We start from the raw sequence: 26477 nt of genomic DNA, 5'->3' as shown, positions 1-26477 counted from the left end.
GCCATTTTACTGCTTTTTATATAGAAATAAAATGCAATTATGCATAATTGAGTTCGGAATTTTGGCCCGGCCCTCCAAAATATTTTCAGTTGCTCATTTGGCCCCCTGGGAAAAAGATTTGCCCACCCCTGATCTAGAGCCTCCTCCTCCTCCTCCTCCCCCTCCTCCACTCCTGGAGTCAAAGCTGGTCCCACAGAAGAAACCCTGAAACGGACATCAGGTGTAGCCAAGCTTCAGGCATATCACTTCACTGCCAAAAAGCAGAAAAAGTGAAAAGCACTATAGTAAGTATTACACTTATTATTATTTAATGCTGTTTTGGTCTTTTTCAGTGATCGCTCACTTCAAAACAAAAACTGTGTTTGTTTGGTGTTATACTAGACAGCTGCCATCTCAAGGTGGGTCTTACTATTAACCTGAAAAAAATGTCAGTATGCATACAGTAGCATTGCATAGTCTTAACATCATATGTTTCTTTTACCTACACAGAAACTGGCTGATTGCAGACACCAAAGACTAGAGGAACCTCTGGATGCAGAAGATGTGTGGATTAAGTGCAATACAAGACACATTCAGTTCATGTGTTTTTTTGTGTTTTTAGTTCCTTGTTCAAGTTGTAAGCTTGCTCCGTTGGCACAATGTAAATAAAAAACTTGCACTGAAAAGTTATGTAGATGGTTGATTATTTGTATGTCAGAGTCAACCCTTGCAATAAGTATCAATTTTATTTCATGAATTGAAAACAGCATTGATATCACATAAAAGCAAACTGGCAATAGAAAAGCTGTTCAAAAGAATCTTCTTCCCTTAAAACGCTAACGTTATAAAATACAAACATATAGTGGAGGTTAAAATGAGAATATGACTTGGCTTGAACACATTTTCAGTCAGGAGATTTTTTTTTGCTTTAATCTCTGCATCTATGACGTCAGAATATATGCGCCATTAGGCATTAGGCTACTTGTAAACAAAGAAGAAGAAGCAGAAGAAGAAGAGGCTACATGTGCTAAGATGGACGTAAGGAAGATCCTGCTGATTTTAAACATGCTAACAGGAGTAGTTTCTTGTATGCAGAATAAAATCCAGTTAATCGACGAGTTCTTCTATATGCTTTTTTATTTTGTTTATACTGAAGTTGATGTAGGCTGTTTTCTTTTTTTCATATTGTTGACTGTTCTTCTATATGCTTTTTTATTTTGTTTATACTGAAGTTGATGTAGGCTGTTTTCTTTTTTTCATATTGTTTATTGAACACAATGTACAGTCCACAGGACTGACAGCAGTCTTCTTTTAAAGTAACATAAACAAACTGTACAATAAAAATGTAAAAATGTAAAATAAAGTCTCTTGTATTTACAAGGTAATATTAATTGAGCTGCCTTTTCAGTGTGTGGATGGTGTTTTTTTATAACTGTGATTGTGTGGACGTGATTCTTTTTTTAGGGAAAACCCCGGTTACAAAAAAAACAGTGTAGTGTGGACAAGGCCTAAGTTTAGAGTAGCTCTGGTCTGGTACAGAAGTACAGCCCTGTCCTAGCCAATGTTGAGTCATGTTTAGGCATAGGAAGTGAAAATAAGTGTTAAATACTGTGGGTATGTTACATTTTTATTTTATTTTTTTCCAGACTGTTAAAAAAACAACCCATCTTGGGGGGCACTTAAGTTCTCAGGTGCTGACAATTGTACACTGTACATATTGTTACTTTTACATGTATACTTTTATTTTAACTGAACACTACTTTTCGTTGAAGTTGTTAACGTTGTTTGTGGAGAAGATCCATGCTTCACAACTGTAGTGCTTTTCACCTGTTGGCAACCAAAAGAAAATCTTTAAATAAAGATACGTTTTTGATATGAATGAATGGTCTTTATTGTCATTGCTATAGTACAGGTACCAAACAACGAAATTTAGGAGGGGTGGCTCCCCCGGTGCTAGGAAAGAAAAAAAAACACAAGGGAAGGAGCTGGTTTACATAAATAAAGGCTATGTACACTATCCACTATACTATCTAGTAAGTCTAGTCTGCTGTAGGTACTATTTACACAACCGTTCCCTATGAGTACTAAAATAAAAATGTACATACAAATGTACTTAGAAACACTTAAAAGCACCGATTTGGGAGCTCCCCCAAGCCTCGCGACCAAGCGCGACGCCATCTTGGAACTATATACAATTCATCCTACTGCCTGTCTGCCTGCAATGTGCGCGACTAGAGCTTCACGGATCTTATCTGCGTTGGTGTGTAGTCGAGCTTCTGTATCTCACAAAAGTTGTGCAAAACAATGCAGGCTGCTACTATGTATTTCACATGTTCTGTTTGTGAGTCATTCCTCTTCATAATGGAACGCCACCGTCCTTTTAAGCGCCCAAAAGCATGCTCAACATGAATGCGACTCGAGCACTGCTCAAGCATTCGTTGAAATGTTTTTGGGGTCCCCTTGCTGTGCCGTCTGGGTATATATAACTCCACTCCTTCCGCGTCACATGGGACACGAGAACCAATCACATTCGAGATTTCTCGCATCAGCCAATAGGATCGCGTATTTTCAAAAAATGCAACCTATCTATTTTAGTGATTGGTTGCTGATACAAGGGGCGTTGTATATACGGACACAAGCACCACAATCAAGTAAAATAAACAACCGAATGTTGTCGACGTTTTATTGTCACTAATATGAAAGAAAACATGTTTAGGAGGCAAAAGAGCACCTCATCTCAAAATCGAATGGAAAAAAAGAAAATTGTGTTTTGGGGGGGTAGGCTCGCCTTAAAAATAAAAAAAAAATCCCATCTTCCACGTCATTCCCTCTCAGTACCAGGTTGTCAGCTGTTCTTTTAACTGTTCCCCAATGCCATCTGGGGCACCCTTGCCATGAGAAGTGGGGAAGAAGTTCCATGTCGCTCTTTTATAACCCAGTGTAGGTGGCACAACAGACAGAAGAAAAACTTTTTTTAGTTTTTATATTGTTTGCTTGGACCATCGGACCAAAAGTGCACAGTGGTAACAAGTGGACATTTTATCTTCAGATCTTTTATGTGTCCAGATTGCTGCAGCATCGTGTCTCTTTGACTCTGAAACTGTGCAAAATCCTGCCTTTTCACCCAGTATGCAGGGTTATCTGTGGCAGATTTTGTCCGAAATGGCAGGCTTGAACTTCAGACTGATACCTGCATCTCCAGGATTCTGAAAAGTCAACATGAACAATTGCTGTATGTTCATCACAGGTCTCGATTGTGGTTCTGTAAGCTTTCGACTGGTTTCTAACTAAACACCCACGTGTTGTGGTTTCATTTCTCAGTTGTTCCTCATACAGCTGCGTGAGCTCTGAAAGACTCCCGTTGTGATGTATGAGTTTGGTGTTCATGTGGGTCCCGTTGGCTGTGTCTTCTTGAACTCGCTCCCACTGCTTCCACTGAACATGGGTTTTGCCTTGCTCTGGGGTTAAAACTGTGTGTTTATTTAGACACCGTAAGCAGGTGCCAAGAAGGCAGGCTTCACTTGCTGGAGAGCAACACACTAATTCAAAACTGTCATCCAGTCATCCAACACCTGACAGTCTTAGGACCTCCAGCATTAAGCATGCATTTTCATGATAGTGACACAGACATGTCTTCCGATCAGATGCTCTTGGTGCTGTGACATAGAATGGCCGCAGAGCACAGAATGAAGAATACCTGAGCTTTACAGTTGGGTACCTATCAATGAAATCACCATGGAGGTTGATCATGGAGTCTGTCAGGATCATTCTCAGGTGCTTATTTTTTTTCCTAGTGATGGTGTCAGTTTTATCCGTTGTCATATGTGAAGAGTTCAGGAAGAACTCCTGAACAATGTGGGTGATACCCTGGAGGAATGTTGCCTTTTTCTGTGCGGTCTTTTTTCTCTCTCATTAACTTGTAAGTTAACCCAAAGTGTCAGATTTTTTTAAGAAGGCGCTACTTTTTTAGAATCCTGCCTGACAAACTCAGCGCTGGTGCGTGACTTCAGAGTGTGTTTGTTGCTCTGAAGCTCTCTTCTGAGAACGTTGTGAAAGAGAAGGGCTCTCTTGATATTTGGATTTTAAGTCCGTTTCTTGATAGCATTTTATTCGTTTCTGTCTGTGGAGAGTCAAATGTTGTTTTATTTGGAGCATTTTTTCTTCGCCACTTTTGCTTTCTCAGTTTGTTTCGCTGTTTATTTATCTTCTTAAGTTTCTCTTTCAAAGCTTTTATTTCTCTTGAATGCCTTTAACTCGTTTTTTATGGCGTTATTTATGTGCCACAATTATTTCGAGAAAATAAATGTTTTGCGAGAGAAAACAAATGTTTTGCACAAAGGAAAATGTATTTTGAGCAAAACAATAAAATAATGATAACCAGACCCTTTTAAAAATGATTTATTGCCTTCGTGAAAAGTATATTTACACGTGCACAAATATTTACAACATTCATATACATCAACAATGAACAGGGGGGAAATTAAATACCACAAAGAAACTACCGGGGATTAACAAAGGGAAGAAGAGGGGGAGAAGGACCATGCGAACAGTGTCACAAAATAACAAACAGCCCTATTCTTCCCTACACCTCTGACCTACCTATATCACAAACTAACTAACCTACCCGGAACCTAACTACCTGCTACAGAATTACGGGGCGTGACACCCGCTCGCTTCTTACCTAATGTTTTGAGACAGTGGTTATCTAGGTGATGTAGTGTATACCCCAGGGTATCTTACCTAATGTTTTGAGACAGTGGTTATCTAGGTGATGTAGTGTATACCCCAGGGTATCTTACCTAGCCCTTCTCCCTTGGCGAGGAAAAGAGAAGACGGGGGTCATCAACACACTAAACCAACAGCTAGGAACAAAAACAACGATTTCTAGTAACAGATTATATCAAACTAGTCAAACAAAACCACCAGTGATGTGTCCTTCCGTGTCGACGCTTCATAGCGCCGGGTTCCTCTTCAAAATACAGGAGTCAATGCACTTATAACACACATGCAAAATATTTTGTGAAAGAGACAAAAAGACAAAATAATACGTTATGTGAATGAAGGTAAGTAATAAGATATGAGTAGCTCTCGGCCACTTACATTTTTTCAAAGTAGCTCTCAGATGAAAAAAGGTTGGAGACCCCTGATTTATGCTGATACATGCCTGCCATCTAGTGGACATTTAAGGGTAGGACCAGGTAGGGGGATATTGCTTGTAACTAACACAATCCTCATTCCTTCCCTCTCTCTAACCTAATCCCATAGTAACCTTCATAATTCAGTTTTAGATATGTATTTTCTTTATGTGGCTAACACAACTCCAATTAAACTGCTTCATGAAGTTAAAGTTAATACATTTATAGTAATAATCACTTTAATAGTAATTACTTTGTTGTTTAGTATCAGGGAGGGAGGGAGAATGTATGACCATCTTTCTTCAGTAGGCATACCATTTCTAGCTCATGTATATTTCTAATGATTCCTTATATGTCTTGTTGTGATTCTTGTATATGATTCTTGTATATGATTCTTATTATGATTACATTTCTATTGGGATATTGCCTCAGGCATGGCTGTAAACATGCTTAGCTACTATATTTGTTGCTGTAATCGCAGTTGCTTCTAGCTATGATATTGTTAAGACCACTTATCTAGTTACACAATCTTCAGCATAACAAGTTCATAAGATATGAAAAATGCACAAGCAAAAGGAATGGAATCCAAATTATTTAATTTTTAATTTTTGATGCATCCTCTGGAGGCGTCGTCACAGCCGCCACTGTGCCGGGCACTAGAGACAGGAGAGAGAGTTCATATGAGCTTCACCAGGCCTATCGCTACAGAATAGAATACGTCATTAGTTTAGTTCGTATGTCCTTGGTCTATGTGTTCTATATGTTGACTTACCTCTGCTGTGTCCATCGTCGTGAAGACGGTTACTGGGTCTCGTTGGACGGAGACTGTCTGCGTGGACAGCAGCTGCCAAGGCTCCTCACAGATTTGAGAATCCGCTGGAGGAGGGAACGCTTCTTGGGCTTTGAAGCTCCGCTCCCCTCACAAGGCGTCGTCACAGCTGTCACTGGGCTGGCCGCTAGAGAGAGGAGAGAGAGTTCAGCTTCACCAGGCCTATAGCTACAGAATAGAATACTTCATTAGTATGGTTAGTATGTCCTTGGTCGATGTGTTCTACATGTTGACTTACCTCTGCTGTGTCCATCGTCGTGGGCAACCTCAATGCCCTCCTGTCCTGGGGCTGGAGGCGGGACACTTACCTTCATATCCTCCTGTCTTGGAGCTGGAGGCTGGAGACCTACCTTGATGTCCTTACATAGGTCTCGGGAGCGGACCGCCTCGTACAGCTCGGCCAGCTTGCCCGTTACCGTGGCACCGGTCTGACGGGCAAACTTATGATCCACATATTTAGCGTTGATGTACTCCTTCCTTGCCGTCCTGCCACAGAAAATAATATAGTTGGTTTCTACACTATTTCGTGTTTAAAATCTCCATGGCTATGATGTTGCCATATTTAGCATGTATTCTATAAAGGTTCTGCATTCTGTACAGTATGTTAGAATACGTTCACATCAAGTCACACAAATGATAAATGAAACCTGGCAACAACACAGTACAGTGTAAAAAGCAGGGGTCCAAAGTGGGACAAGAACATTCTAAAAGTGACCCTCTAGCATTGGCAACAATTACAGTGACGTGACAGTGGTCAAAGTCAACAGACCCTATTGAACTCAGTGTCTTCAACCGACTGGAATCTGATTATGTAGAGACTCACATGTCACTTGACGGAGCGGGCTTTGGTGAGAGACTCGGGAAGTTCCCTTCCATGATGTCATTGAAACTACTGTTCCCTATGTTCTTGGCCAGCTAAGGAGAGAGAAAAGACAAATCAAATCAAATAAAACTACACATCCACAAGTCCACCTCTACAATTCCATAATGTAGAGCAGGCATACTGTCTCTACTGCTTAAAATGATTGTTTAATAAAAGCTATTTAAATTTCGACTAGTTACTCTAGTCGAAAGGCAGGATAGTAAAGTAAAGATTATCTAATTAAAATACAGCAAAATGTAATATACCAAGAGCTCGGAAGACCCTAGGTTGTCCAGTTCCATAGACCGTATGCGGGAAATGTGGACGCCCATCTCCCTGTGGATCCCAGAGCACTCAATACAGGTCAGGATGCCCAGGTTAGTGGACAGCCACTTAGGCTCTGTGGAGGGAGACCAAAGCAGTTACATTATTTAAACACAAGAGGGCGCACAGTCCATTTTGACTTGATATCAAGTCGAAACAGTGCCCTTGAAAGCACTGAATAATGGCACAACACAAAGACAAATTAATCACAAATAATTAATCAAAAGGTATACAAAGGATATTGGTCCAGAACACCTACCAGGGAATGACTTGCAGGGTCTTACATGCAGGCCAGACGTCAGACAGTTTCGAGGTCAAGACCGGAGTGCGACAGGGATGTCTACTGTCACCCTTCTTGTTCCTCCTGGTCATAGACTGGATAATGAAGACCATCACAGCGGGCAAGAAGGAAGGCATACATTGGACCCTCTGGTCACAGCTTGATGACCTTGATTTTGCTGACGACCTGGCACTCCTGTCACACAGCTATAACCACATGCAGGACAAGACCACCCAGCTTTCAATCACATCCCTTGCAGCAGGCCTCAGGATGAACAAGGAAAAGACCAAACTGATGAGGATTACCACCCCGAACACCACCCCCGTCAGCATAGACGACAGACCCATCAGAGAAGTCGACTCCTTCACCTACCTTGGCAGCGTCATTGACAAGCAGGGTGGCACAGACAGTGATGTCACTGCTAGGGTAGGCAAAGCCAGAGCAGCCTTTATCATCCTGAAGAACATCTGGGCCTCAAGGGAAATAGTTACTCCAACGAAGGTGCGCATCTTTAACTCTAATGTCAAATGTGTCCTTCTCTATGGCTCAGAAACATGGAGAATGACAAAGAAAACATTGCAGAAAATCCAGACCTTCATCAACATCTGTCTGAGGCGCATCTTCAAAATCAGGTGGCCAGATAAAATCAGTAATAAGGAACTATGGCAGAGAGGGAGCCAGGAGCCAGTAGAGAGCCAGATCAGGAGACGGAAGTGGGGATGGATTGGTCACACCCTGCGCAAACCAGCAGCTACCATCACACGACAGGCCCTGACGTGGAACCCACAGGGAAAGCGGAAAAGAGGAAGGCCCAGAAACAGCTGGAGGCGGGACTCTGAGGCGGAGTTGAAGAGGCAGGGTACCAGCTGGGGAGAGGTGGAAAAGAAAGCCCAGAGCCGTGATGGATGGAGAAGAGTCGTTGATGGCCTTTGCTCTGCAAGAGATTCAACGGCATAAGTTAAGTAAGTCAAGACAGGCTTCATCAAAGGTCGCAACTCTAGTGACAACACACGACGGTTACTCAACATCATTCAATTTTGCCACAACTCCAACCTCCCAGCTCTGGTGCTTTCCCTAGATGCAGAGAAGGCATTCGACAGAGTTGAATGGCCTTACTTATTTTCTACACTACAAGCATTTGGACTCGGAGATTACCTCATTAAGTGGATCAGAGTTCTTTATAACTCTCCACTAGCAGCAGTCCTGACAAATGGATTGCGATCAGACAACTTTGCACTCCACCGTGGCAATCGCCAGGGAGACCCACTGAGTCCGCTGCTTTTCAACATTGCGCTCGAACCTCTGGCACAAGCTATAAGACAAAACATCTCTATTTCTGGTATTTCCACTCAGAGCAGGGAGCACAAGATTTCTTTATATGCTGATGACATTTTGCTATTTTTATCACACCCCCAGTCCTCCGTCCCACACCTGACCAAGGTTATCTCCTCATTTGGCACCTTCTCAGGTTATAAAATCAACTTTGCCAAATCCGAGGCGATGCCTCTTGGATCTTTGAAATCTGTCCCTGATGTTGCTGAACCCTTCCCTTTCCACTGGTCCCCTGATGGTTTTCTCTACCTGGGAGTGTATATAACACCCACATATGACCAATTGTATAAATGTAACTTTCCCCCTCTCCTACAGTCCATCAAAGCGGACCTTAATCGGTGGGCCCATCTACCTATTTCATGGCTAGGAAGGATAGCTCTTTTCAAAATGAGTATACTTCCCAAACTACTGTATCCCTTACAAATGCTCCCTCTGCTATTATCAAATAAGGTAATCAAAGAAATTGAAGGCTGGCTGAGCGCTTTTATTTGGAGTAAGAGGAGGCCCAGGCTAAAACTGGCAAAACTTCAAATGGTAGGCACGGATGGGGGCTTAGATGTACCTAATTTAAGGTATTACCAGCTCGCCAGTCACCTTCGGGTGATGGCGACTTGGTTTAAACACGAGAAAGTGTCTATCTGGGTTGATATTGAGAGCTCTCAGTCGACATGCCCCTTATGGAACCTGCTTTTTGTTAAAGACCTTAAATCTATAAAACAAATGTTGCTCCAACCCTATCACTATAAGCACAGTTAAAGCCTGGCGTTCCGTCTGCAAGATAGAGGGCCGTTCTGATCTGACGTCTCCTCTCACTCCAGTCCTGGACAATCCAGATTTCGAGCCAGGCCGCATTGACCAGACCTTCAAAAGATGGTACAAGCAGGGTATAACAAAATTGGGAGATCTGTTCGACAATATCTCTTTATTCTCCTTTACACAACTTCAACAATGTTTTCACCTTCAAAAATCTGATCAATTTAAATACTTACAAATCACCCGGTTTATTATTAAGGACACCACTCTAATGACTAATAATTCTATCTCTGTTTTGGAAGAGATGCTATCTCAACAACCCATCAGACGCATCAGCGCATTTTACAAAGCTCTTGCTTCGATATCTCCCCAAAATTCCCAGGCCATCAAACTGGCTTGGGAAAAAGATCTAGGGGTCACTTTTAATGAGGCGGAGTGGAAAGAAGTTTGGACCTACGCCAAAAAGATCTCAGTCTGTAATCGTACTAAGTCCACACAATATAAAATCTTACACCGTATTCATGTAACACCTGCACTCAAAAATAAAATGGACAGCAACTCCTCACCACTCTGCTGCAAATGTAAATCCAATGTTGGTAATATCTTTCATTATTTCTGGTCTTGTCCAAAAATCCAAAGCTACTGGACTAATGTTGTTAATGAACTCTCAATTATGTTCAATGTCTCGGTGGGATTGGACCCTAGGTGTCTCATTCTTGGCACTCCGGATCGCCAGATCTCGAATGCCAAACACCAAAGGTTGTTCAACCTCTTAACATTTTCCGCAAGGAAAAACATTCTGCTATACTGGATAAAGGAAGCTCCCCCCTCCCAAAAATCTTGGCATAATATCATAATGGACTGCATTCCCAATGAATATATCACTTGCATGTTACACTCCAAGACGGACAGTTTCTACCAAACTTGGGACCCCTACTTAAAATATATTGGACCTGCCTTGTCATCTTCCTTACTGCAAGGTTTCCCCTAAGGATTCTTGCTTGGCAAATGTATGCATTATCTGACCCCAGGGTACTGGTTTGGTGGGGTTTTGGGTGGGTCGCTTTGGATGAAGGCCTATGCTAGACGACAATAATGTAATGTAATGTAATGATATCTACGTCCATACCTTAATTCTATTATAAATATATCTGAGCGACATGTTTTTTTATTTTTTTTATTTATTATTGCTTTTATTTATTTTTCATTTTCTCCAAACCCCTAGTGTATGTACTGTGACTGTTTACTGTATGTGCAGCGGGGGGGGGGGGGGGGGGGGAGTTGATTGGGCTTCCACGGAGTCTTCACAGTTCCAGTGGTCCTGTCTGGGTTCTGTGGGGGTTTCAATCAGCTCTGGGGTTCTTGCTGTGTATGTTTAATATTGTCCTTGTCGTTGTATTGTTTTGTTTGTGCCCTCTATATAAAATTGAAAACCCAAAATAAAAACTGTAAAAAAAAAAAAAAAAGAGACTAGCTCCGGTATTCAACTGTTGGATGGAAATTCCACGTAAGATATTATCTAGAAATTGGTTTGATTTTCACTTTAACATGTGTGTTTCACACTTGCGGTTTATGTAACATTTAACTGCAACTAATATTTATTTATATGTTACATATGGTAATTAAATAAAATGCACAGAACTTAAAAAAAGCAGGAGAACTTTGTCAAAAGTTAAAGTAATATTTAGAGGCTGTTAGAGAAGAGGGACAGGGATTGTGTGACAAAATGGCTGCTAAATAATCTCTCCCAGAGGAGGATTTCTCCTGTCCTGTGTGCTGTGACATCTTTAAAGATCCTGTCATCCTGTCCTGTAGTCACAGCTTCTGTAAAGCCTGTCTGCAGGAATACTGGGAACACAAGGAATCTCGGGAATGTCCAGTGTGTAGGAGAAGATCCTCAAAGCATGAGCCTCTTACCTTTAACCTAGCTCTAAAGAACGTGTGTGAGGCCTTCTTACAGGAGAGAAGTCAGAGAGCTGAGGCAGGGTCTGAGGTGCTGTGCAGTCTGCACGGTGAGAAACTCAAGCTCTTCTGTCTGGATGATAAACAGCCCATCTGTGTGGTGTGTCAGGCCTCAAAGAAACACAAATCTCATGACTGTGTCCCAGTAGACGAGGCTGCACAGGAACATAAGGAGGAACTCCAGACAGCTCTGAAACCCTTACAGGAGAAGCTGGAGGTCTTTAACAAAGTTAAACAAACCTGTGATGAAACATCAGAGCACATTAAGAGCCAGGCCCAGCACACAGAGAGACAGATTAAGGAGGGGTTTGAGAAACTCCACCAGTTTCTACGAGAGGAAGAGGAGGCCAGGATGGCTGCACTGAGAGAGGAAGAGGAGCAGAAGAGTCAGATGATGAAGAAGAAGACTGAGGCACTGAGCAGACAGATATCATCACGTTCAGAACAATCACAGCCTTAGAGAAGGAGCTGAAAGCTGAAGACATCTCCTTCCTGCAGAACTTCAAGGCCAGTAAGAAAAGAGCCCAGTTTACACTGCCAGACCCAGAGAAGGTTTCAGGAGCGCTGATAGACGTGGCCAAACACCTGGGCAACCTGCATTTCAGAGTCTGGGAGAAGATGCAGGGGATTGTCAAGCATGGTTAGTACTGATGAGAACTGGATTAAGAATATCTAATAGATTATATGAATATGTTTGTTACGTCCACATGTGTCCTTGTTGTGTTTCCTTCCCTTCTGTGTTCTCCTCTATCATTCTCCATCCAGGTGTTGTCAATTGGCCAATCAGTCCCTCATTCATCATCCCACTCCCATCCAATCAGAAGGCTGCCCATTCTCCAATCAGAGGGCTGCCCGTCTGTTTAAATGCTCCTCCTTGTCTCCCATTGTTAGTTGACTGTTTGGTTGTGTTTTGTTTGTTAGTTTGTCTTGATTCAGTGTAAAAGTGTTGGTTTAAAAGCAGGAGAACTTTGTCAAAAGTTAAAGTAATATTTAGAGGCTCGCGCCCCGTTCAGCTGGGTGCCGTTCAGCTGGGTGCCCCGGCAGATGCTGAGTGGAGACGCTGCGGAGGAAGAGGGGGAGAGCGACGGAGATACCCCTTCTTTCTCCTCCACTCTGGCTGCTTAAGGAGTTTCATATTCATTCTTGAGGCTTGCCTTTGCTCGCTGGCTGTCTGGGGAACTAGAACTGCCTCTCTTGTGCCTTGTGTTCCAGGCACAGAAAGCAGTCTGGTAGTGGGTCAAAACAACAGAAAATGCTGGATTTCTAAGAAGGGCAGATGACTTTGCAGGGAAAGCAGTTTGTTCTGACGTTATGCCTGTTAGCTAAAGTGTGCCTAAGCAATTAAATTACTTCTTGCCTGCTAGCCTCCTTCCAAGTTGGCCTTTATGTGTTGTTTCATTCCTGTGTTTAAGATTGAAGACAATGAAGAGGAGAAGAAGAATGTTGACTTGTTTGATATTTTATTTAAGATGTACATAATTATTTTATGGAAATGTAATCAATTGTTAAATAAATGAATGCACATTGTGGCTGTTAATAAATATCCTTATTACATAACACCTGTAATATTTTGTTACTTCTTCTTCTCCCTAGCGAACATAGAACGTAACAATTCTCCAATCAGAGGGCTGCCCGTCTGTTTAAATGCTCCTCCTTGTCTCCCATTGTTAGTTGACTGTTTGGTTGTGTTTTGTTTGTTAGTTTGTCTTGATTCATTGTAAAAGTGTTGGTTTAAAAGCAGGAGAACTTTGTCAAAAGTTAAAGTAATATTTAGAGGCTGTTAGAGAAGAGGGACAGGGATTGTGTGACAAAATGGCTGCTAAATCATCTCTCCCAGAGGAGGATTTCTCCTGTCCTGTGTGCTGTGACATCTTTAAAGATCCTGTCATCCTGTCCTGTAGTCACAGCTTCTGTAAAGCCTGTCTGCAGGAATACTGGGAACACAAGGAATCTCGGGAATGTCCAGTTTGTAGGAGAAGATCCTCAAAGCATGAGCCTCTTACCTTTAACCTAGCTCTAAAGAACGTGTGTGAGGCCTTCTTACAGGAGAGAAGTCAGAGAGCTGAGGCAGGGTCTGAGGTGCTGTGCAGTCTGCACGGTGAGAAACTCAAGCTCTTCTGTCTGGATGATAAACAGCCCATCTGTGTGGTGTGTCAGGCCTCAAAGAAACACACATCTCATGACTGTCCCAGTAGACGAGGCTGCACAGGAACATAAGGAGGAACTCCAGACAGCTCTGAAACCCTTAAAGGAGAAGCTGGAGGTCTTTAACAAAGTTAAACAAACCTGTGATGAAACATCAGAGCACATTAAGAGCCAGGCCCAGCACACAGAGAGACAGATTAAGGAGGGGTTTGAGAAACTCCACCAGTTTCTACGAGAGGAAGAGGAGGCCAGGATGGCTGCACTGAGAGAGGAAGAGGAGCAGAAGAGACAGATGATGAAGAAGAAGACTGAGGCACTGAGCAGACAGATATCATCACTTTCAGACACAATCACAGCCTTAGAGAAGGAGCTGAAAGCTGAAGACATCTCCTTCCTGCAGAACTTCAAGGCCAGTAAGAAAAGAGCCCAGGTTACACTGCCAGACCCAGAGAAGGTTTCAGGAGCGCTGATAGACGTGGCCAAACACCTGGGCAACCTGCAGTTCAGAGTCTGGGAGAAGATGCAGGGGATTGTCAAGCATGGTTGGTTCATCTTTCAACATCGAGGATATCTCGATGTAAATTCTGGGCGAAACACATATACAAATACAACAGATATCCTCTTCGATGAGAGGAGGCGGATTTCTTAAAAGGGCTTCCCGTTTATAACAAGAGCAACTTCAGCAGGTTCCATGCAGACTCTGTGTGTAAAGCGTCGAACCGAAGACCTTCTGTGTACCCCACACGTGACTACCCCTCAGAGCAGACTGAAGCCTGCTACATCTACTCTGCTCTGCTGGCTGAAGCCTGCTACATCTACTCTGCTCTGCTAGCTGAGGCCTGCTACATCTACTCTGCTCTGCTAGCTGAGGCCTGCTACTACTCTGCTCTGCTAGCTGAAGCCTGCTACATCTACTCTGCTCTGCTAGCTGAGGCCTACTACATCTACTCTGCTCTGCTAGCTGAAGCCTGCTACATCTACTCTGCTCTGCTAGCTGAAGCCTGCTACATCTACAATGTTGTTTTTTACTCTTGTCGTGTTCAGTTTGTTAACTGGATGGGATTCTACTATTAATGACAAATGTCGGGCCTACAACTTGGAAGACTTGGGGCCAATCCCAATTCCCTTTTCTACCCCTATGGCTCGTTTTCGAGTGTCACTCGATTCGAAGGCAAGGCCTTCGAACACGTCACAAGCCCTACCCCTTGAAATCTAAGCCCTATGAATTGGGACAGCCCTTCACGGCGCCTACGTCATCAACAGTGGTTTGACGCGGTACGGGTGACGCGTTGTGTTGCCGGCGAATTCTCACATCTCGCAATGCCTTCTTCAGCTGTGTTTATTTCTGTTGCGTGTGCTATAAGCATCTATTTTCGTTTATTATTAACACACCTGAGAAATCATGGAAGAGCAAGACGTCTTCGACGCGCCAGAATACTGATGGGACTGATGGGACAGTTTTTGGTATGTACGATAGACTGCAAAAAAGTTTTTAACCAAGCAACACAACATGCTAGTATAGTGGTTATTCATGTAAATGTTGTCTCAACGAGTAACCGACCTTTTACATTTTGTATTATTGATTTGTGTGATGATCTGTGTGCAGTACAATGCGTACATGGCGTAATTACGTGGTAATTAATGCTATCGTGCTATTAACGTGTTTGTTCCATATGTGTTTGGTTTGGGGGGATTGGGGGGAAATGGCTTGGGGGATGGGGACATTGATTGGGGGATGGGGACATTGCTTGGGGGATGGGGAATGGAGAAATGTCCTGCAGTAAAATCTTTCCTATTCAGACTAAGGAATGTGAACGTATTTCCTTTTACAGACTGGTCATCCTATGAGATACTGCAAGCTGAGTCAGGACCTGCCCATCCTGCGTTTATGGTTTAATGTAGAGGCTGACCTGAGACAGGACTACCGCCTCAGCAGAAGAGCCATGCATGGTCTGCAGAGGCTCATACAGAGGGAACAGGATCATGGCTGGGGAAATCAGATGGAAGTCCTCATTTATGTGTACTGGCTGGCTCATGGACTGTCCTATCAGGTTGTATGCCGTGTCTTCAATGTGCCAAAAGCCACAGTCCACCGCATCATCCACAGAGTTGCACAGCACATTTGGAACAACCTCAAGCGAGCCATCTCTCTCCCACCGGCAGGAGAGCTTCATGCTGTTGGGCAAGGATTTGCCCTGCTATCAGGAAGCCCTGCCTTCAACAACGTTGTGGGTGCAATAGATGGCTGCCATATCAGGATCAAACCCCCTCTACTACACCGAATTGACTATTTAAATTACAAAGGATTCTTTTCTATAAACATGCAGGCAATTTGTGATTCGAAGGGTAGATTCCTTGACATCTTTGTAGGCTACCCGGGGTCGGTTCATGACACACGCATCATGAAGAATAGTACCTTTTACAGGACCAGACAGTACCCTCCCAGGGGTTACATGCTTCTGGGTGATGGTGGCTATCCCTGTTTGGACACACCAATCTGCCTCATCACACCATACAAGGATCCCGTTATTGGACAAATACAGGGGCGCTTCAATAATTATCATTCCAGAGGCCGCAGCATTGTAGAAAGGGCTTTTGGAATGATGAAGACCAGATGGAGATCTACCCTGTTCAAAGCCTTGGAGGTTAAACCAATATTTGCACCTGTGGTAGTTGCGTCCTGTGCTTTTTTGCACAATGTGTGTCTCGATAATGGAGACATGCTGGAGCTAGATCCAGATGCACAGGACATGTTTGACCCCCAACCTCCCGGTGAGCCCCTAGCAGGTAACGAGACCTCTGGGAATGTTACAAGGGACAGACTGGCTGCCTTGGTTTCGGGCCATGTGCAAGCACCATAGTACAATGCTGTTTGTGACCCAGAAATGTATAATTGTATGTTAGCCATGTTGATACCATTTTAGGCTTGTTTCAATCTGTTTTATGTCTTAATTGTGTGATTTCTTCAAATAAAAAAAATATTACAAAAATATTTGTCTTACAATTTTAGGATTTTTACAGTGAACTAACTGCTAGCTAAATGGGAAAATGTGGTTTGATTATATAAGACAATCTGTTATTCATGCTCATAATGAATCCACCAACAATTGGTTTGAAACAAATACTTTAGTAGTCCAACAACAACAACAACAACAACAAATGTAAGTATCATGGGGGCTATTCCATCAATGTTGCTAAAGGAAAATCCCCAAAATAAGGACTTTCCTTTAGCAAAGTTGATGGAATACCCCCCGAACAGCACAATAAAAACAACAAGGTTAATTAACTGTTAACAACTTTGGGGCTATTCCATCAACGTTGCTAAAGGAAAATCCCAAAAATAAGGACTTTCCTTTAGCAAAGTTGATGGAATACCCCAACAGCACAATAAAAACAACAAGGTTAATTAACTGTTAACAACTTTGGGGCTATTCCATCAACGTTGCTAAAGGAAAATCCAAAAAAATATGGACTTTCCTTTAGCAAAGTTGATGGAATAGCCCCTCTAAACAAATCTACTCTACTTGTCAGGAATTTTATCCACTAGCTGTTTGAACAGCGCTAAAAATTATTTTGTGTTGGCGTCATTTGTGTTCTCTGTGTTCTCACAGTTGGTCATTCCGTGCAGTGAAACCCTTGTTTTTGGTGTACTCTCCCAGTCCCCACTCCACTGTGTCCCGAACTCTCTCAGCTACGCAGTCTTTGCAAACTGGCGGCAGCTTGTCAGTCTCACTGCTCTAAAAGACTGCTTCACAATCTCATCTGCGGACACTCTCCTGGACGTCACTGCCTCCAAGGACTCTCAGTCTCTACTGAACCCTCCATTCATGGTGAGAAAGAGACTTCTTGTTCTTTTGTTGCTTTTGATGTCAGGAAATGTTCAGCCAAATCCTGGCCCCATGTCTGCTAACCCTACCATTTGTAACACACCAGATGATTTTAAGAATATGCACGGGTTACGTTTCATTCACATTAATGCACGCAGTCTCTTACCTAAAATGGATATGATACGTATATGGGCAGAATCGACTGGTGCTCACATTATTGTTGTCTCTGAGACCTGGCTCTCAAAGTCCATATCAGATAGGGATGTTGCTCTAGATGGGTTTAATCTCTACCGCTCTGATCATCCCCGGAGAGGCGGGGGCGTGGCTATCTATGTTAGATCATTTCTCGCTGCTCATGTCCTGCTTTCTACATCTGCTACTAAGCAATTTGAATTGTTAGCCTTGAATCTGTCTGGAGGTCAACACCTAACCGTTGTTGGCTGCTATAGGCCCCCATCAGCCTCCCCTGATACATTGCCCTCCTTAATGCAGCTCCTGTCTCAGCTTCATTTTAATGAAATAGTCCTCATAGGGGACCTAAACTGGAACTGGCTCTCCATAGCTTCAGATGACTTTAAAGCCCATTGCTTGTCTTTTGATTTCACCCAAATCATTGAAGGCCCCACACGGCTAAATCCCAAACGTCCAGACAAATCAACGCTTCTGGACTTATTTATCACTAATAGGCCGCATACATTCACTGCAGTTAGTGTTTTTGCAAATGACCTCAGTGATCATTGTGTAATTGGAGCTATCAGGGATAGCAAAATCCCTCGTTCTAAGCCCCGTGTCATTCAGAAGAGAGATCAAAAGAACTTCATAGAGCAAGCTTTCCTCCATGACCTGCAGCAGGTTCGTTGGGACCGTATTTTCCTGATTGGTGATGTTGACCTCGCCTGGGAATATTTTCACGATAGTTTTAGCTGTCTTATTAACAAGCATGCTCCTTTTCGGCGCTTCAGGGTTAAAGGTCGAAACACCCCCTGGTTCTCTAGCGAGCTGTCATCCCTCCTTCACAAAAGAAACCGGCTCTGGGCCGCTGCCAGGCAGTCCGACTCTGAAGCTGATTGGCTTTCTTTTCGGCAGGTGAGAAATAACTTCACTGCTTCTGTCAAAACAGCAAAAAGTGATTTCTATCGTTCACGTTCCACAGATAATCTGAATGACCCCAGAAAGTTTTGGAACACAGTTAAGTCCCTCTCTGCCAACTCCGGTCCTGCTGAGCTACCTTCCCAAATTATCGACAACTCAGTACCAGTGTTCGATAAATCGGAGATGCTTAACTGTTTCAACAAACACTTTATAGCCTCCGGTTTACTGTTTGATTCCTTATCAGGCGCCAACTCCCCACCGTCCGGTCCCCCTCCTCCTCCTTTGGCGAAAACCTCTGGTAGTCTCCCTGGGCACCACTCTTTCTCGTTCTCCCCCTTCTCTGTCAGTGATGTCTGGAAAGCCTTAAGAGAGTTAGACCCTAGGAAATCGGCAGGTCCTGACAATCTTCCTCCTCTCTTTCTGCGCCTTGCTGCAGATTTCATTACAGAACCTGTATCACACATTTTCAATTTATCTATTTCTAACAATGTGATGCCAGAGGTCTGGAAAACCGCTTTTGTGCTCCCACTTCTGAAGGGGGGTGACCCAAAATGTTTGAACAACTACAGACCAATTTCAAAGCTTTCTGTCCTAGCCAAGGTCCTTGAGCGACTAATTAACGATCAGATCAAGGACTTCCTAGATTCACACAACATCCTATCGCCCCTTCAGTCTGGTTTTAGGAAACAGCACAGCACAGTGTCTGCTGCTGTCAAAGTGGTTAATGATATTACTGAGGCTTTGGATAAGAAGAATCTCTGTGCTGCACTTTTTATCGACTTGTCTAAAGCCTTTGACACCGTCGATCATGCCATCTTATGCCAGCGCCTCTCTGATATTGGGCTGTCCCCTCATGCTGTTGGCTGGTTCTCCAACTACCTGTCACAACGGAAACAGTCTGTGCAGTTTGGTGATCTCTCATCCAACTTGCTCACTGTTTCCCTCCCTTTTGCCCATGCATTACTGACCCCTCCCTGTCCCTAGATCTTTAGCTGTCTAGTTTTAGGTTTTTGTAGTTTTAGCTTAGTTTTAGATTATCTTAGACTGTTTTAGACTAGTTTTTGTTTTAGACTGTGTAGTTTTTGTTTAGTTTTAGTCTATACTGACGGAAAGTTTAGTTTATCTTAGACTATTTTAGACTAGTTTTAGTTTTAGACAATGTAGTTTTTAGTTTAGTTTTTACACTATGTAGGCCAGGTGTTTGTATTGTATTTGTTTGTGGTGGATGTTGTATGCCTGAACAGGTCACACTTGAAAATGAGCCCTTGGGGCTCAATGTGTTTCAACCTGTATAAATAAAGGTTAAAAAAAATAAAAAATAAAAAAAATGGTTAGTACTGATGAGAACTGGATTAAGAATATCTAATAGATGATATGAATATGTTTGTTACGTCCACATGTGTCCTTGTTGTGTTTCCTTCCCTTCTGTGTTCTCCTCTATCATTCTCCATCCAGGTGTTGTCAATTGGCCAATCATTCCCTCATTCATCATCCCACTCCCATCCAATCAGAAGGCTGCCCATTCTCCAATCAGAGGGCTGCCCGTCTGTTTAAATGCTCCTCCTTGTCTCCCATTGTTAGTTGACTGTTTGGTTGTGTTTTGTTTGTTAGTTTGTCTTGATTCAGGCTATGTCCACACCAATACGTTTTTTTGATAAACGTTTTTTGTATATAAAAATATCACCTTCCAGACGAGCACGTTTATAAAATATCTGCATCCAGATGCATACGTATGAAGGCAATATAAACGCTGTCATTGAGCATTCCACACCAGTAGTCGGCGATATCATTTTAACCCCATAGCTCCGCTGGCCAATCAGACGCCAGGAAAAGCTAAAGCGGTTCTTCCGCGTTACATCCGCGAAATACAAAATTCCAATCGTAAACAACATGCCGCCTCGGGGAGCAAAGGAGTCGTTCATTTGGACAGACAGTGAAGTAGAAGTATTGTTGAGTTTAACTATTGAGTACAAAGTACAAAAAACATATGCAACCATTGACTGGGAGTCTTGCCATTTTCGCAGTGTTTGAAACTTTTTGTTGGACAGCTCCTATGTTTGTAAATCCGTCAAGATGACATTTTATTTATTTTCTTACAATATTTTGTATGCACTGCAACATTACCCAGTGAAAAAACAAAATAAACATTCTTTATTGTACCTTTGAATTGTATGTCGTAATTATTATGTCGCAAATAATAAACAAACATGTCTTCACTTGCAGAAATAAGAGTATGTAATAATCTACTGTGGCTCTCTACATTGTCATATTGTAGATGTTCTCCATGTCCATGTGTTGTGGCGGTGGTAGTAGAGGAGCAACAGAACATTTTGCTGTAAAAGCCCAATCAAGCTCAATAGCTTCTGCAGCACGAACGCAACAACCCTGTAAGGCGCCATTGTTGTTGTTGTTGTTGTTGGCTGGGTTAGCGCATGCGGGTTACAGAAAACAGCTGCACTGCGCATCATCTACGCGCATGATGACGTGACGAATACAAAACACTCGTCTATCTCGTCCAGACGTCAAAACATATACAGCGTTTTTTAAGGATCTTCACTCTGGCAGGCGTTTTTAAACATCTTCGTTTTCAGAGGGCAAAAACTCGTTTGCGTCTGGACGAACCCCCCAAAACGAATAGAAAAATCCACGTTTGTCAAAAAAACGTATAGGTGTGGACAGGGCCTTAGATTCAATCTGCGTTCGCCATTTTATCCTCCTGCCGCGTTTTCACTTGCAACTGCCGACTGGAGTGACATCAGAGAGCCCGTTGGAGCCCAACAGGAGAAGCAGCAACTACAGTGAGAGAGGAGAGAAAGACTGGAGTGAGATCAGAGAGCTGCCCGTTGGAGCCCAACAGGAGAAGTAGCAACTACAGTGAGAGAGGAGAGAAAGACTGGAGTGACATCAGAGAGCTGCCCGTTGGAGCCCAACAGGAGAAGCAGCAACTACAGTGAGAGAGGAGAGAAAGACTGGAGTGACATCAGAGAGCCCGTTGGAGCCCAACAGGAGAAGTAGCAACTACAGTGAGAGAGGAGAGAAAGACTGGAGTGACAGAGAGCTACCCGCTGGAGCCCAACAGGAGAAGTAGCAACTACAGTGAGAGAGGAGAGAAAGACTGGAGTGACATCAGAGAGCTGCCCGTTGGAGCCCAACAGGAGAAGCAGCAACTACAGTGAGAGAGGAGAGAAAGACTGGAGTGACATCAGAGAGCTGCCCGTTGGAGCCCAACAGGAGAAGCAGCAACTACAGTGAGAGAGGAGAGAAAGACTGGAGTGACATCAGAGAGCTGCCCGTTGGAGCCCAACAGGAGAAGCAGCAACTACAGTGAGAGAGGAGAGAAAGACTGGAGTGAGATCAGAGAGCCCGTTGGAGCCCAACAGGAGAAGTAGCAACTACAGTGAGAGAGGAGAGAAAGACTGGAGTGAGATCAGAGAGCCCGTTGGAGCCCAACAGGAGAAGTAGCAACTACAGTGAGAGAGGAGAGAAAGACTGGAGTGAGATCAGAGAGCCCGTTGGAGCCCAACAGGAGAAGTAGCAACTACAGTGAGAGAGGAGAGAAAGGTTCATCTTTCAACATCGAGGATATCATAAGAACTTCAGGAGATGGCAACGTCGAACCCAAGTTTGAGCAGTTTAGTGACTGAACTAAAAAAGCTGCATGGAAAGAGGATGCTGGAGAAGCAGGCCCAGTCGCTCAAAGATTCACTGCAGGGGAAGGAGGGAGTGAAGATGAAGAACAACGACCACATCAACCTGAAGGTGGCGGGACAGGACGGGTCTGTGGTCCGTTTCAAGGTCAAGAGACACACGCCGCTCAGCAAGCTGATGAAGGCCTACTGTGAAAGACAGGGATTGACCATGACACGGATCCGGTTCAGGTTCGACGGACAGCCAATCAAGGAGACGGACACACCTGCACAGTTGGCAATGGAGGATGACGATCAAATCGATGCTTTCCAGCAACAGACCGGAGGCCACTAAAAGTGTCATGTACCCCGCCACCCTGTATCTGCGCTTTGTCTCACCGCATCTCGTCCTCACTTGTGCCCAGAACCTGTGAGGTTTAATATTGTGTTTCCTTCCCTTCTGTGTTCTCCTCTATCATTCTCCATCCAGGTGTTGTCAATTGGCCAATCATTCCCTCATTCATCATCCCACTCCCATCCAATCAGAAGGCTGCCCATTCTCCAATCAGAGGGCTGCCCGTCTGTTTAAATGCTCCTCCTTGTCTCCCATTGTTAGTTGACTGTTTGGTTGTGTTTTGTTTGTTAGTTTGTCTTGATTCAGTGTAAAAGTGTTGGTTTAAAAGCAGGAGAACTTTGTCAAAAGTTAAAGTAATATTTAGAGGCTCGCGCCCCGTTCAGCTGGATGCCGTTCAGCCAGGTGCCCCGGCAGATGCTGAGTGGAGACGCTGCGGAGGAAGAGGGGCAGAGAGCGACGGAGATACCCCTTCTTTCTCCTCCACTCTGGCTGCTTAAGGAGTTTCATATTCATTCTTGAGGCTTGCCTTTGCTCGCTGGCTGTCTGGGGAACTAGAACTGCCTCTCTTGTGCCTTGTGTTCCAGGCACAGAAAGCAGTCTGGTAGTGGGTCAAAACAACAGAAAATGCTGGATTTCTAAGAAGGGCAGATGACTTTGCAGGGAAAGCAGTTTGTTCTGACGTTATGCCTGTTAGCTAAAGTGTGCCTAAGCAATTAAATTACTTCTTGCCTGCTAGCCTCCTTCCAAGTTGGCCTTTATGTGTTGTTTCATTCCTGTGTTTAAGATTGAAGACAATGAAGAGGAGAAGAAGAATGTTGACTTGTTTGATATTTTATTTAAGATGTACATAATTATTTTATGGAAATGTAATCAATTGTTAAATAAATGAATGCACATTGTGGCTGTTAATAAATATCCTTATTACATAACACCTGTAATATTTTGTTACTTCTTCTTCTCCCTAGCGAACATAGAACGTAACAATTCTCCAATCAGAGGGCTGCCCGTCTGTTTAAATGCTCCTCCTTGTCTCCCATTGTTAGTTGACTGTTTGGTTGTGTTTTGTTTGTTAGTTTGTCTTGATTCAGTGTAAAAGTGTTGGTTTAAAAGCAGGAGAACTTTGTCAAAAGTTAAAGTAATATTTAGAGGCTGTTAGAGAAGAGGGACAGGGATTGTGTGACAAAATGGCTGCTAAATCATCTCTCCCAGAGGAGGATTTCTCCTGTCCTGTGTGCTGTGACATCTTTAAAGATCCTGTCATCCTGTCCTGTAGTCACAGCTTCTGTAAAGCCTGTCTGCAGGAATACTGGGAACACAAGGAATCTCGGGAATGTCCAGTTTGTAGGAGAAGATCCTCAAAGCATGAGCCTCTTACCTTTAACCTAGCTCTAAAGAACGTGTGTGAGGCCTTCTTACAGGAGAGAAGTCAGAGAGCTGAGGCAGGGTCTGAGGTGCTGTGCAGTCTGCACGGTGAGAAACTCAAGCTCTTCTGTCTGGATGATAAACAGCCCATCTGTGTGGTGTGTCAGGCCTCAAAGAAACACAAATCTCATGACTGTGTCCCAGTAGACGAGGCTGCACAGGAACATAAGGAGGAACTCCAGACAGCTCTGAAACCCTTACAGGAGAAGCTGGAGGTCTTTAACAAAGTTAAACAAACCTGTGATGAAACATCAGAGCACATTAAGAGCCAGGCCCAGCACACAGAGAGACAGATTAAGGAGGGGTTTGAGAAACTCCACCAGTTTCTACGAGAGGAAGAGGAGGCCAGGATGGCTGCACTGAGAGAGGAAGAGGAGCAGAAGAGTCAGATGATAAAGAAGAAGACTGAGTCACTGAGCAGACAGATATCATCACTTTCAGACACAATCACAGCCTTAGAGAAGGAGCTGAAAGCTGAAGACATCTCCTTCCTGCAGAACTTCAAGGCCAGTAAGAAAAGAGCCCAGTTTACACTGCCAGACCCAGAGAAGGTTTCAAGTTTGTCTTTCTTAAGTCTTTGAATTTAAACGAAACCACTGGTTCTCATTGAATTCACTGTTGCCTTAATATAACCATGACACGTTTTTTGGGGGGTTTATTTGTTTTACAGGTGCTGGGAAGGACGACCAAGCAGGTCAAACACCTGAGGAGGGGGCTAAAAGACACCGGTGTCTGGGAGCTATTAAGTTCCAGGCCAGACACTGTGCCAGTCTTATGGCCAAGAGCCGCAGAAACCAGGATAACGCCACAGGTAATGCAAATGAAAACATTAAAGCTACATGTGACAGCATTTTCTTTTTTGCTGACATGCAGGGGCGAGAGCTGTTTTGTGCTGGAGCCTACCATTCAATAACCACCATTTTGTTTGCACATTCAGGTATGTTGTATGTATGTTGTATCCATGGGTATGGTTTAGTCTTGTGTGTTATAATGATATGAATGGTATGATAACTAATCATTATTTGATGTTATGACAAAGGCTCACCCCTTTCGTCTTTGTGTGCTGGAGATGGGGCGAGAGCTGTTTTGTGCTGGAGCCTACCATTAAATAACCACCATTTTGTTTGCACATTCAGATAAATAAACAGCTTGAAAGTGAACCTGTGTGCCTGCCTGGTCTGTCCGGATTGTGAGGGGTTACACCAGCAAGGCAATAATAAAGGTGAGATGTGACCGTTGACCGTGTGCGGACAACCGCAAGGTGGGGGAGATCCCCAGCAAGGCAATAATAAAGGTGAGATGTGACCGTTGACCGTGTGGGAGGCCAAGATGAAGGTGCACGTGGACAACCGCAAGGTGGGGGATAGGCAATAATAAAGGTGAGATGTGACCGTTGACCGTGTGGGAGGCCAAGATGAAGGTGCACGCGGACAACCGCAAGGTGGGGGAGATCCCCGAGGACGAGCAGCTCAACCGGACAGAGAGCGACGCCGAGAGCCAGAGGGGGGACCCGTGCGACGGGGAGTACTGGTCGGACAGCGAACACAACCGGACGGAGAGTGACGCCGAGAGCCAGAGGGGGGACCCGTGCGACGGGGAGTACTGGTCGGACAGCGAACACAACTTCCTGGACCCCAACATCGGCGGCGTGGCGGTGGCCCCGGCCCACGGCTCCATCCTGATTGAGTGCGCCCGGCGCGAGCTGCATGCCACCACGCCTCTGAAGAGGCCCGACCGCTCCCACCCCACGCGCATCTCCCTGGTCTTCTACATGCACAAGAACCTGAACCAGCCCGTCCACGGCCTGGCCATGTGGGAGGCCAAGATGAATGTGCACGCTTTGTATTTTATGGATGGATAAAGTTGTGAGCTAACTAGCTAACTAGCTAACAGCTAGTTAGCGTGAGCTAAGATGGCGGCAATGTAGCGTGTTCTGAATGTATTGTTTTGCTGACATGCAGGGGCGAGAGCTGTTTTGTGCTGGAGCCTACCATTAAATAACCACCATTTTGTTTGCACATTCAGGTATGTTGTATGTATGTTGTATCCATGGGTATGGTTGTGTGTGCCTGCCTGGTCTGTCCGGATTGTGAGGGGTTACACCAGCAAGGCAATAATAAAGGTGAGATGTGACCGTTGACCGTGTGCGGACAACCGCAAGGTGGGGGAGATCCCCAGCAAGATTCACTGCAGGGGAAGGAGGGAGTGAAGATGAAGAACAACGACCACATCAACCTGAAGGTGGCGGGACAGGACGGGTCTGTGGTCCGTTTCAAGGTCAAGAGACACACGCCGCTCAGCAAGCTGATGAAGGCCTACTGTGAAAGACAGGGATTGACCATGACACGGATCCGGTTCAGGTTCGACGGACAGCCAATCAAGGAGACGGACACACCTGCACAGTTGGCAATGGAGGATGACGATCAAATCGATGCTTTCCAGCAACAGACCGGAGGCCACTAAAAGTGTCATGTACCCCGCCACCCTGGATCTGCGCTTTGTCTCACCGCATCTCGTCCTCACTTGTGCCCAGAACCTGTGAGGTTTAATATTG

At 44.1% G+C, this 26477-nt stretch overlaps 2 pseudogenes across 2 annotated transcripts; both read left to right on the top strand.

Annotated features, from left to right (window-relative positions):
* Positions 1-7511: 7511 nt before the first annotated feature.
* On the top strand, positions 7512-12101 carry LOC308174251 (E3 ubiquitin-protein ligase TRIM35-like; annotated as a pseudogene). The gene is made up of 2 exons: positions 7512-8268; positions 11234-12101. The product of its transcript is annotated as an E3 ubiquitin-protein ligase TRIM35-like (transcript).
* A 1167-nt stretch (positions 12102-13268) lies between these two features.
* On the top strand, positions 13269-17232 carry LOC308174250 (E3 ubiquitin-protein ligase TRIM35-like; annotated as a pseudogene). Its single transcript has 2 exons — positions 13269-14143; positions 17213-17232. The product of its transcript is annotated as an E3 ubiquitin-protein ligase TRIM35-like (transcript).
* Positions 17233-26477: the final 9245 nt, after the last annotated feature.

The sequence above is a fragment of the Nansenia antarctica genome (genome assembly GCF_963989245.1).
Source record: "Nansenia antarctica genome assembly, chromosome: 19".
Taxonomy (NCBI): Eukaryota; Metazoa; Chordata; class Actinopteri; order Argentiniformes; family Microstomatidae; genus Nansenia; species Nansenia antarctica.
The sequence above is the reverse complement of the archived record's forward strand: the minus strand, read 5'-3'. Positions and strand labels throughout refer to the sequence as shown.